The following is an 11,303-nucleotide window of genomic DNA, read 5'->3' on the forward strand; positions in this document are numbered from 1 at the left end:
ATATGTGTATCATCCTCTCATGACACAGGTCACTTCAAGATCTCCTTTATCACAGGAACCGGTTTTGAATGGACCTTGACAAAAGGATGGAGATTTTGAGATTTCTGTTGACCACAGCTTCTCACTACATGACCTTGTTGACCAAACAAAAAGCAACTTCGCATGTCAACATGACCGTGTTGAGGTTTGGCAGAAACATATGCAACCGAAGGTTAATAACTTACATTTTCAGTGAAACGTTTGGCCAAATCATCAGAAGTGACATACTTCTTTTCATATAAAAGTCAAGGTTAGAACAATTGGAAAAACTTTTCAATGTATTTGTTCCAGTTGATTTAACAAACTGAACCTTTTTAGCTTGTTATAACAATTTTTTTTGCTTTAATTACCAGGTCTGAGGAGTTCGATGTTTTGGCACAAACATATTGACGTTCCAACTCTTTCAACTTGTCAGTTTCATTGTAAAAGACGCTCTCAATTAGTTCCGGTTTAATGATACTAATTTGGATATCTTTTTCAGTGAACATCGTATCCATACCCTTCAACTTAAAAACTCTACCAGATGATGGCTTAGAACTAGGAGGATTAATGAAACGCATCAAGTCCTCATCAGAAATTTTCGGTTTTTCTGACTTCTTTGCCCTAACAAGTTAGTGTAGTTTCTAGGTCATGTAATCACCCTGAAGGGATTACTGTGGACCCAGTTAAGATCGAGGCGATAATGAATTGGAAGACTCCACAAAACCCGAATGATATACGCATATATTTATGGTTGGCTGGCTATTATAGGAAATTCATTGAAGGCTTCTTCAAGTTAGCCGCACCATTGACCAATATGTCTCGAAAGTATGTATTATTCAACTGGGGTAAGTTTCAGGAGGAATCATTTTAAGAATTGAAGAATATACTCACACAAGCTCCAATCCTTGCTCTACCCGATGGTGATGAGGATTTGGTTATTTATACTAATGTCTCGCATCATGGGTTAGGTTGCGTATTAATGCAACGAGGAAAAGTGATAGCTTATACGTCCAGATAGTTGAAGGTTCATGAGATTTCAGGTCCCCGTTTGTAGGTAGATCGTTTACAATTTAAGTCATAACTCACACGATTACGTGTTGACAAGAGAGTTAATGACATGTTGCTATATTTTGAAAGAAAACCGTTTGATAAAGGCGTAATCAATAACAAACGATTTGGTTGCTGAGGATTCAAACAAGGTTAACTAACACACAAGATGCACTCAAAAGATTTCCATTTATATAAAGTTAATCATACAAATGAAAATCAATCTAGGGTTTCTTGATGGGAAAGTTTGTCCGTACAATCCTAAGAATGGCTGTCACTTGACAAATATTCTTTCTATTATCGTATTCAGCCGCCGCCCTTAGGTGTGCCCTAAATATTCCTTTTATAGTCCTGACACCCAAGGACATCTGTCATTCCTTCTAGAAACCCAAAATACATCGTACATATTCAAATTACATATTCAAAATAATACTAAGTGTAAAACAAGTCTTTCGGTTAGGCTTTGTAGAAGGAAACTTCTCCGAGTAGACTTTGTGCTCTGCCTGCCTTGTTAGACTTGGTAACCTTGAAGTGTGCCCGAGAACAGTTTTCCGGGTATACTTTACTTAGAATATTTTCTAAGAGAAAATACTCACAGGGTAGACTTCAATCTTCCTGATTGTATCAGACTTTGCCCGACATACACTTACTAGCAACCTTGTTCTTCAATGATCCCTTCAACTCTTTGCTTGGAAATAGCTTATTTGAAAAGTGTGCTTGGTAGCACTGTACCCTTCTTAAGTTGAACCTTGCCCGATGATACTTAAGATAATTCATTATACATCAAAGTATACTTGGACCACTGTATTATTAATGAATACCTTTCCCGGTCTTCCAATCACTTGGCTTCATGAGCTTGGTTAGCCAAGAGTTTACTCTGAAGTAAACCTTACCAGGGTATGAAGAACAAACCTGCTTGATATAGTGAACCTTGCCCGGCTATACACTAAAGAGTGAACTCTACCGGGATATCCACTAAAGAAGATTTCTAGAAGATAACCTTGCCCGGAAGGCAAGATATCACGCCCGACTAATTAAAAGCTTGCTCGAAAGTCTAAGGTCTGCCCGGTTACATACTTAGTGATTCCTGAGGAGGTTGAGAAGATTCCAATCTTCAATCTGATCAGTTTTGGGTCAAATATTGACTCAACAATCTCCCCCTAGATTGGAACACCTCAGCTGACCAAAACACTTCTACAGTTACTTACACATGATTAAAATACACATCAAATTCAAAGTCAAATTACATATTCAAGTAGCATAAACAAATTACATATTCAAAGAAAACTGTCCGAAGAAATTACAAAGTAAAAACCTACTCTAAGAATCTTGTCTTTTTCTTGCATTGTAGTAGGCTTGTCTTCTATTTGCAATAACACTTCCTGCTCTTTGTTTAAAGATATTAAGGACATGGCAATGAGTGTGACTTTCAGGAATGACCATGTCCCTTATATCCATCAGATCTTCAGTGTGCAGGTAAGTCAGATCCTCATCTCTTTTGATGATCCCAAGTATTTTCCCATCAGAGTTCCTTAGCACATAATGACCATTTTCCTTATATTCAATCTCAGCTATTACACCATTCTTTTGAACTGTGTAATTGGGGCATGTCATTCTTCTTTCTGAACTGATGCAGGCATTCATGTTTGGCAATGGATATTTATCTTTAACATTCAACTTATAATACGTTTCAGCACTATCCATTTTCTTTAACTTTGTTGTCCTTCTTGATTTGTGGAGTTGAATTGTTTTCCAGCTTCTCTTTTCTTTTAGAAATGGGAATCCTCTGTCAGCTTCATCTTTTAAGTATTTGGAGAGATCATTCTGCTGTCTTCCAGCCATCTTGTTTCTATCTCTTTAATCATACAAATTGAGATTGGCCATTCTTTCCAGTTGTTCTTGAGTGTATTCAGCAAAGTCACTCCTCACAACTATGTCTCTCAGTTGTCTACTTTCCATAATCACTTTCAGAGATTCAGACACAGAATCATAGTAGAGTTCTCTTGGAAGATACACATCTGATTGTGGTCTTGTTGTTCTTTGGGATCCATCCCTACTAGATTCACCTCTTCCACCTCTTCCTGTTTGTGGATATCTTCTTGAAATTGGAGGCCGGAATGGAATAGACTTCATGGGTTTTCTAGGCCCCATTTTGAAAGTTTTGATGTAGATTGACTCTACCATTTCAGGTGGGAGGTTGGCAAGTTCAACAAGGTCATATCCTGCTTGTTCATTGAGAATAATCATCATCTTCTCTATCCCAAGATTGTTTGACAATCCTGCAGGAACAAACCTTCCATCAACAAAGCTTCTAGGGTTCTCACCTTCCCTCAGAGCTTTTTCCCAGTCAACCTTTTGAATATAGAAAAGTTCTTTCAAATATTCCTTTTCTAAGGCATTAAAAGTGGCTTCATACATTCCCCTCTGATTTATCATTATACCCCTCAATATCTTAATCATTTCTTCATTCTCCCAAGGAATTATAGGTTCTTCAGCTGTTTCAGAATTTGATTCCTCTGGGATTGAGGTTTCCACATCAGGTGCATCTCTTGATCTTTCCTTTTCAATATGTGCCTTCTTATTATGCCTGAGTGTCATGATTCTTCTTTTCTTTTCTGGTTGTTTTTCTTGATCACTTTTTGATTGTTCAGTGGGTGGTTCAGGTTGTGTCCTTGTGAGTTTTTCTTTTCATTTCATCTTATTGTATTGATCCAGAACAGATTCTCTTGACAACCTTTCTACTACCTCAGGCTTCAACCCTCTTTCCAATAGGTATCCACACAGACCTCCATACTTCTTTTTCAGGGCTTCAATCTTTTCAATCTCTTCATTTTCTTTGACATATTTTTCTTTTACTTTCTCTCTTTCACTATTGTAAAGATCTTGAAGCTTGTCATGCTTCAAGTGGCTCAAATCTTTTTCAGAATATCCATGCTTCCTTAGATAATCTCTGTGTTTCTAAGCATCTTTATTCTTTTGTTGCATAAGCCCTTTTATAGTGTCATTTTCCTTTTCTAGTCTCTGCCTCAATTCATCATCATTCATAGCAACCAAAGTTTCAAAGCTTATACCAAAGCTTCTCAATTTCACAACCAATGAATGTTTCCTTTTAGCTTCCATCATACTCATCTCAATGTTTGCCCTTTATTCCTCAGTCATTGAGACTTGAGGAGACACAACACTGGCAGCTTCGGCAACTTTTCCATCATTGTCATCATTATTATCAGATTCATCAGACTCATCCTCCTCTTCTGTTGATTCTTTAACTGCATCGATTTTGGGCTCATCAGAGGTTGGATGTTCTGGGTTTGGTTCACTCACAATAGGAACATCAGGAACACCAGTCATCTTTTCTCCTGGTTTCAATGTTTGTAGAGGGACTGCCCTGATTGGACTATCTTCATCATCAGGAGTTTCCACATAACACTTGTTCTTATCATCCAATTTTCCCCTCTTTACATTCAAATCATCTTTCATGCCTTGATCAGTGGTTTTCCTTTTTCTAGAATAAGTCTTTTCAAATGTTCCCACATTCTCATGTATCCTTGAGGCTTTAGCCAACATCTCTTCTATTGATTCTTCTTTTTCCTTTTCAGGTTCTTGTTGAGATTGGCTTGTAGTTTGAGCAAACACACTTACTACCAGAGCAAGAGAGTTATCAGCTTCCTCAACTCTTTTCAACTTAATCAGTGCTTCAATGACATCTTGATCATCAACCTCTTCATTAATTACTTTGGCTACATTGGCTTGACTGATCAACTATTCTTGTGCTGCTATCTCCTCAACTGTTAAGTTTTGGGCTAGTATTTCCCTATCCCTTATCTCTCTTATTACATTCTCAAATTTTCTCCTTGCATCAACAGCAGCTTCTTCATTATCTTTAAATAAAATGTCTTTTTCAGGATTAGCCTCAACATGCTCTTCTTCAACCACTTTTTCCTTACCCTTTTCTAATCTCCTCTATTCATTTTCTTCATTCTCAGATTGTTCATAATCATCAATCTCCTCCTCAGTAGCAGTATTTCCCATATTGATTTCATCATTTTGAGTTTATGTTAAAGCATTTGTGACCACTTAGAGGTAGCCACATTCTCTTCTTCATTAGTCTGTTCAATTTCATCCTCTGTCTCTTCTTCATTAGACTCCTCCTCTCTCCATACAACATTCATTATTTCATTATTAACATAATAGTTTTCCTCTCCTACATCAGATTTATCTCCTTCATAATCAGCATCCTCCATCCTTCTTTCATCACTTTCCTCCTCATCCTCATAGGCATTCAGGATGCATGTCGAACCATTTACAGTCTCCACACCTGTATTTTTTTCAGTTTCAACACTCACCATAGCATCATTTGGCATATTTACATTCTCCCCCTGTTTTGGGGTAGCTGAGGTCTTCTCAACCTCCTGCTCCAGGGATTGAATTTTTATCATAGCCTAGGCCAACTTGTCTAACAGTAACACATTCTCCTATGTAACTTCCTCATTTCTTTATCTAAGCCTTGCATTCTCCATCATTAGATCAAGGTTTCTTTGAAACAAAAGATTGTCAGCAACATGGGTTATTGGTGGTGAGGTAGAGAAAGGGTTAGGTTCGGATTGTTCTTGAGCATTGGTTTGAATGGGTAATTCAAGTGAGGTTTGGGTATGCATAGGTGTAGGCTGGGTTGTAGGGATTGTTTGTGGTGGTGATTGAGTATGGGGAGGGCTTGGAATAAGTGTATCAGTTTGGATTGGGCTGTTGGTTGGTGGTGTAAATGGTGTTGGAGATGTATGAGTTGATGTTTCATGATGGCTCAAGGTCAAGGTTTGGGTAGGTGATTGAAGTTGTGGTGATTTAGGTGGTGTTTGAATAGGTAGGTCATTTGGTAATGGTTAGTGTGGTGGAGTTTGTAGTGGTGATTTTATTGGTTGGTTAAGTGGTAAAGGTTGGTTCTCCCTCTGATCAAATACATCCACATTCATGGCTACTCCAGCCCCTCCTGCATTCCCATTGTCATCATTATCTCCATTATCATAATCATCATCATCACCTTCAACATCATCTTCCCTTTCTTCCTCCTTTGAGCTCAACTCAGGTACTAGCATAATCTCCAACTCATGGTTCAATAACCATGGTAAAATTTCAAACGGAATGTTTGGATTATATCTATTTGCACTTCCCGGATTTGCAATTCTTCTATATGTGTCGGGATTCTGCAGCAGATGTGTAATGCCAAGTGTGGGTTAGTCTTGTAATTCCCTGTTAAAGAGTATCTGTAAGAATCTGGGGTATTGCAGGAATCTATCCACTTCGGCCTTCTTCAAATTTCCCACCACGCCTTCAAATATCATCTTTGAAAAATTGAAAGGCGGATCATATATAATACCAACAGTGGCATTTGCTAAATCACAACTCATCAGAGTCCATGATCCTTTTCTTGGAGCAAATCCCTGTATCACATGGTGAATTAAGAATCTATACAGCATAGGGAACATTCCCTTTTGAAATTGCCCATCATGTAAAGTTCCCTGATATCCCATCGTTTGTTCAAAGATCCTCATCAGGTGAGCTGTATTGAAGTTTATTGAATTATGGTCATCATCATGTAACTGCAAGCATCGTCTTATCATTCTTTCTATCACATGTATTTCTTGGCTTGCAACAGTTGCTTCGATTCTTCGACCATTTATGTCATCAACAAGTCTTGCAAAGCGCCAGAAATCGAGTGAGTGATTTCTATAGATGATCGGGCACCCAGTGAAAGCAAAACTCACATTGTATCTAGCCATCCAAGTAATCATCCTTGACACAGGCTCATTATCAAATGTGACTTGCAACAGTGCACACATATTGTGTTTCTTTTCAAAGGCATATTTAGGTTGAACTTCTTCTTCTTCTGCCATATCTGAACAACACAATCAAACATATTCAAAGTGAAATTAGTCATAAAGTTCACTACTTTAAAGAATTTCAGTTTACAAAAATGAAGAAGAAAGAGAGAAAAAAATCATCAAGAACCTGTTCTTCGACAAGTTTTAACCTAAACATAAAAAATAGATTGTTAGCATACGAATACATAATCGAAGCCCATTATAGTCTAATCGTGATCGGAAAACACATTATTATCGCTTACCAAGTTGGAATTAGAGGACTGATTAAATTAGGGTTTGGATTAGCGACGAATGCGATAAGTCGTTTTAGGTTTCTTTGTGATTAAGCAGTTGCGTGGAAGGAGAGAGGGAAAAGTAATGTTGAAAAATATTTCTAACTCCCTCTTATATACCTTTTGAAAGTGGGTTTTAAATACATTTGTCGTGTAGTGAGTTATTAGCTGTCAAACATAATAAGCTTATCCATTTAAAACCTTACCCGATAAAGTTAAAGTGTCAAACCTTGCTTGGTAAAATTTTCATTATTTAAGATTGACAAAGTTTTACCGGTACCTTCCACTTACAAACCCTGCTTGGTCAAGCTAAGTAATTGAAAGTCAAGACATGATGAAGAAAGCTTACCCGGAATACTAGATTTCTTGAGAACTTAATCACAAGGAAAATAATCAAGTATAAAATATCAAATAAACATCCTTGCTAGGAATCAATTAAGATACCCGTATATATTTCTTAAATTTAAATTAGAAAGCTTAATCTAGCATAAACCCTATCAGAATCAGAAACACATTCAATCAAGCATACTTTGATGCACAATGTGCCCGAGCAACCCTCCTAGTGTGCCCGAACAGTCTTCTTAAGCAAAGTATAACTGAATAACCTTCCTAGAGTATAAAGTGTGCCCGAAAAGATATCAAGCAAACGGTGTACCCGGAAAGTCAAATTTTGAAATTACCAAGTATATCGGGGAAACAAAAGTGTACCCTAAATATAAAGTGTGCCTGGAAGACAAGGTCTGCCTGGAATCACTTGTAATTTCAAAGAAATCATACTCATTAATAACACATAGCATGCTTGGAATTAAACATAAAACACCTAAGTGTGCTATAGTCTAAAATTTCAAAGCTTGCCCTGAAATCCTATGTTAGCACAAAGCTTGCTAGGATAATCATATTCAAACATCAAGTATGCCCGGGAACTAAACTAAACAGTTTAGTCTACCCGAAAAACTTCAAATCATCAAATCATACTCGAAAATGACAAACTTAGATAAAAACGTCTAAGTGTGCCCGGATAGGTTAAAAAGCATAAAACATTACCCGAAAAACATATTCAATCATAAACAGTCAGGCTTGCCCGGAAAGTGACTAATCTTAGTAAACTCTACCCGAAAGTATCAACTACTTAAAAGCATGCCCGAAAATAGTAAACGTAGATAAAGTATCTAAGTGTACCCGGAAAGGTTATAAAACATTAAACCTTACATGAAAATACATATTCAACCATATTCAACTATTTTGTGCCCGGGAAGGTTAGAAAGCATCAAACCTTGCCCGAACGTACATATTCAACCTATTTAAGGTAAAATGCAACACTTTTTGACTTAAACCACTTGTCAAAGACATTTGTCAGTTATGTATCATTAAAGATCATAGTTTAAGAGCAAATGGTGCATTTAGAAATCAAATTTCAATCTTTTTCTTTTCAAAACATTTTCTTTCTTTAACTGAAAAGATTTCAAGAATGGAATCATATTGACTAAGTAGCTTTTTCAATACTTCATCCTCAGCATTATTATGACTGCAAAGACAGGTCAACAGCAGGTCTAGACTTAACATGATTTTCATCTCTTTGGTGATATTATTAAGTTTCAATTAAGTTTGCAGAAAATTAAATGGATAACACATATTATGTTCTGATGCTCATTATCTATCCTCAAGGCTTATTTTGCTTTCTCTAGATCACCCCAATTTGACTTTGACCCCCTGGTTTTGGTTAAAAACTTTTAATGACAGAACATATTTTGAAAATTTATAAGATATTTCTTTTCAAACTTACAAACATGTGTGAGGTTGAACATTGGACTTACATGTCATGCAATTCGGACTTACAGGCCTTTCATTCAGGATGTTTAAAGGACTTATATGATTGCCTCCACCCTTGTAGTTCTGGAATTAACCCTCGTGTTTGTATTTTCTTAAAAAAAAATTGTGAACACAAATCAACTTTTGGTTGATTAAATATTTGAAATTAAAGTAGTTCACAACTGTTCTTTGTCATTCCTTAAAAGATGTTTCATTTTGGGTAACCAAAGACCAACAAGCTTGTGTATGACTGGATAATCACTTTTCTACATATCATTTGAAAAGATTTATCTATGAACATGCATAGACAACAATGTAACTCCACATAAATCTTAGCATTTTCTTTATGTTTATATCACCTCAGATTTTACATATCATGAGAAAGCAACCATACATGTTAATGACTGTACTCAAAGTCCTTTTAGCCTAATAAATCCATATGATTGGCTAAGTAGTCAATGTACTATCATTTCTCATTAATATTCAGTTTAATATTCAATCACCCCAATGTCTCTTAATTGTCAGGTAAATGGGTATCCTGTTTAACCACAAGTGGTCAACAAGACCAAACATACATGTGAATATATGTCCTGTCAAAGTCAGAGCTATTGACATAGTTTTAAGTGAATGAATAGATAACAAGTTATAGTTGCCCCAAATGCTTTCAGTTTTCTGGTTAATGGCTATCCTTTTAATCTTTGCAGATTACAGGACCAAACATGCACAAGTGTATGTCCTTCTAACTGGGAAAATGACATAATTTTCAGCAAAGATGACTACTTGAGACTTTTCATTGAAAAATCCTTCTTTTAAACTTCTATAAAGCTTGAACTAAATAGTATTATCATGTCTCTACACCATTAACAACTTGCTCATGTTTTGATCAAAATTGAGTGATTATGCAAAATTCATTAGAAAATTCATTTTATCATTTAATTTTCACATAAAACTCATTTTGACACAAACAGTTGTAACACATTCAAATCTTAATCATTCTTAACATCATCAAAACAAGCAGACATTTCTAACATTCATAGTCTATCCTATCCTAATAACATCAAGATGATCAGATAACATGCATATTCAAGCAATTATTGACACATAATCACTCATGACATCAGATAAGCATTTAATCAGTTTAATCAATCCAAACTACTTATCATAATATCAAAACAGTTAATTGTTAAGCAATCAAAAGTAGCAAATGACATCTAAATTGCACTGATGATCACTTAAACACATATCAGTTAACATCAAAAAAGTAACATATGTAAACATAATCAAACAACATTCAGTGTGTGTGACTTTATTCAAGAATAATCAATTAGTACATAGAGACACACACAAAGCACACATCCTCAATCAGATCTCATCTGAGTTGATCATTCCCAGGGCTTTCAAAAGAAAGTTGAATCTGGTTCTCTCAAGTGGCTTGGTGAATAGGTCAGCCAAGTTGTCACTTGTATCAACTCTTTGCATTTCAATCAAACATTTTTCACTACAATCTCTTATGAAGTGATGTCTGATTTCAATGTGCTTAGTCTTAGAATGTTCCACTGGATTTTTAACAGTAAAGTAAGCAGCAGTATTATCAATGAAAATAGAAGTGTTCAGAAAATTCAAACCATAATCCAGCATTTGGTTCTGAATCCAGAGAACTTGGACACAACAAGCAGATGCAACAACATATTTGGCTTCTGCAGTTGAGATTGAGACAGCTGTTTACTTCTTGCATTGCCATGACACTAGCCTTTCTCCCAAAAATTGACATCCTCCTGAAGTTGACTTCCTGCTCATGTTGCATCCATCATAATCATTGTCTGTGTAGGTAATAAGGTCAAAATATTGATTCTTTGGATATCAGATTCCTAAGTCTGATATCTAAAATTCTTTTGACAGCATTCATGTGGGAGACTTTTGGACTTGCATGGAATCTTGCACAGACACACACAGCATACATAATGTCAGGTCTTGTAGCAGTTAGGTACATCAGGGATCCAATTTTGGCTCTATATTCATGTTCGTCCACAGGCTCCCCCTTTTCATCAGCAATCATCTTTTCTTTGGTGTCCATTGGAGTTGAAGCTGTCTTGTATTCATGACACTTGAACTTGTTCAAAATGTCCTGCACATATTTAGTTTGGTGAATGAAGATTCCCTCAGCTTTTTGTTGAACTTGCAGTCCTAAGAAGAAGTTCATTTCTCCCATAGAACTCATGTTTTATTTGGACTTATTTACCCCTTCAAACTCCATACACATTTGTTCATTTGTTGAAAC

This window comes from Bidens hawaiensis, unplaced genomic scaffold, assembly GCF_021521415.1.
Source record: "Bidens hawaiensis isolate Kalapana, Puna unplaced genomic scaffold, B.hawaiensis_p1.1 tig00020035_1, whole genome shotgun sequence".
Classification (NCBI taxonomy): domain Eukaryota; kingdom Viridiplantae; phylum Streptophyta; class Magnoliopsida; order Asterales; family Asteraceae; genus Bidens; species Bidens hawaiensis.